We start from the raw sequence: 2494 nt of genomic DNA on the forward strand, positions 1-2494 counted from the left end.
GTGACTGAACTGAACTGAACTGAGACATTTAGAATGACTCCCTTTTAGTAGCAGTCTCAGAAAAATGTAAACACACCTCTATACACCCAGAAAACCTCTCCAGCAGTCTCACTGGGGTTGAATTTGGGTAACATGTCCACTCTTGAACTAGTTCTCATGGTCTGTGAAATGCCGTGTGTCGACTGGCTATGGCAAAAGGGAGTTGTCCTGATCAGTTTGGAGCATGTAAGGCCCACCTGTTGCTGAGACAGTCAGCATATTGGCTGTAATGGGGAAGGCTCATGCTGAATAAAATCTGAGTATTGTCAAGAAGATGGGATTTCCAGGTGACTTGATGGTAAGGAATCCACCTGCCGATGTAAGAGACAGGGGATGCAGGTTCAATCCCTGGGTTGGGAAGATCCCCTGATGTAGGAAATGGCAACCTACTCCAGTATTCTTGCTTAGAGGATCCCATGGACAGAGGTGCCTGGCAGGCTACAGTCTCTAGGGTCACAGAGTTGGACATGCCTGAGCGGCTGAGCATGCACACACTATTAGGAAGGAGAACGAGTAGATTACTAAGAATGTCTGTCTAGTCATAAACTGAGCCATCATGCAAGCTCAACGAATACTGTGCAAGGATGCTGTGCTTTTTCTTTCTTAACGGTTCTTGGAGGTAGCACTCTGGAAGAGCTGTGGGAGAGACGAAAGGCAGATGGGGGTGGAAGGAGGTGAGGAAACAAGAAATATGAGTTAAGGATCCAAGAACTAAATGGAAGAGAGCGGAGCTGGATGGGCCTAGAGCTGAGGCATGGATGTAACGAGAGCATGCCTGTCTGAAGAATAAATATTCCTCTGGTGCCTTCCAAGTTCCCCTTTCCCCAGAGCTGGTTAGGGCCTAATTTGTTCATCTCTGTACCTGTCTGTGCTCAAAAATGTTCAGTTGCTCCCAGCTGTTTTATGTCAGGCTAGAGACATTTGCCTCACCCTGGAATTCCAAACTCTCTAGAATGAGTACAGCCTGTGTTTGGCCTCATTTCTAATTATTGCTGTATACCAATTTTTCCAGTGGTCATGTATGGATGTGAGAGTTGGACTATAAAGAAAGCTGAGTGCAGAAGAATTGATGCTTTTGAACTGTGTTGTTGGAGAAGACTCTTGAGAGTCCCTTGGACTCCAAGGAGATCCAACCAGTCCATTCTGAAGGAGATCAGCCCTGGCTGTTCATTGGAAGGACTCATGTTGAAACTGAAACTCCAATACTTTGGCCACCTGATGTGAAGAGCTGACTCGGAAAGACTGAAGGCAGGAGGACAAAGGGATGACAGAGGCTGAGATGGTTGGATGGCATCACTGACTCAATGGACATGAGTTTGGGTGGACTCCGGGAGTTGGTGATGGACAGGGAGGCCTGGCATGCTGTGGTTCATGGGGTTGCAGAGTTGGACACAATTGAGTGACTCAACTGAACTGAACCAATTTATCCAAATCTGTCCATACAAATCAACCAAACAGGACTTTTGGTTGCTTCACAACGCCCCCTACACCAGCTCTCCTGCCTGCCTTTGTGCAGGTTTTTCCTATGCTGTGAATATTGGTCTACCACCATTCCTGGCCGGATCTCTCATTTCGAAAGCCAAATTCAAATGACTGTTCTCTGAAGGCGCCTTCACCAGTCCTTCCACGCTCATGTAGTCGTCCCTTCCTCAGTACTGGTGTGCTGTTAGCCTTTGCTACTAGTGTCGCCTGCTCTATCAGATTCTTGAGGACAGTGAAGTTCTCCTCCCCCATCCATGTTCATTCTTTCATTGTTGTTCGGTTCCTAAGTCGTATCTTACTCTTTGCAACCCCATGGACTGCAGCATGCCAGGCTTCCCTGTCCTTCACTATCTGAAGTTTGCTCAAACTCATGTCCATTGAGCCGGTAATGCTATCTAATATCTCATCCTCTGATGCCATCTTCTCCTCCTGCCCTCGGTCTTTCCCAGCATCAGGATCTTTTCCAGTGAGTCAGTTCTTTGCATCAGGTGGCCCAAGTACTGGAGCTTCAGCTTCCGCATCAGTCCTTCCCGTGAATATTCAGGGTTGATTTCCTTTAGGATTGACTGGTTTGATCTCCTTGCTGTCCAAGGGACTCTCAAGAGTCTTCTCCAGCACAATTCATTCTGTATTTGCTCATTTAAAGAACTGTGGGTGTCTACTGCACACCAGTCACTATGCACACAGAGGTGAGGAAGCCGCACTGAGCAGACACTGGTTGGGCTTAATGCTACTGAAAAGGGACTCATGCCCGCTGAAGGGATTCCAATTAGGGGGACCAGCTGCACTAATGAACTGACGTCCTCTGTTGATATTCCGTTTCTGAATGTAACCATATCTGCCAAAACATTTGCCTCAACAGGCCTTAAATGCATAGCAAGGTTGAGTTTTTATTGCCAAAGTAAAGCAAAGAACTAAGACAACTTAATGAGACAGCTTAAAAATTTTTCAGGAAAAAAATCAGCCTTTGAAA

This window comes from Bos indicus x Bos taurus, chromosome 8 (assembly GCF_003369695.1).
Source record: "Bos indicus x Bos taurus breed Angus x Brahman F1 hybrid chromosome 8, Bos_hybrid_MaternalHap_v2.0, whole genome shotgun sequence".
NCBI lineage: Eukaryota > Metazoa > Chordata > Mammalia > Artiodactyla > Bovidae > Bos > Bos indicus x Bos taurus.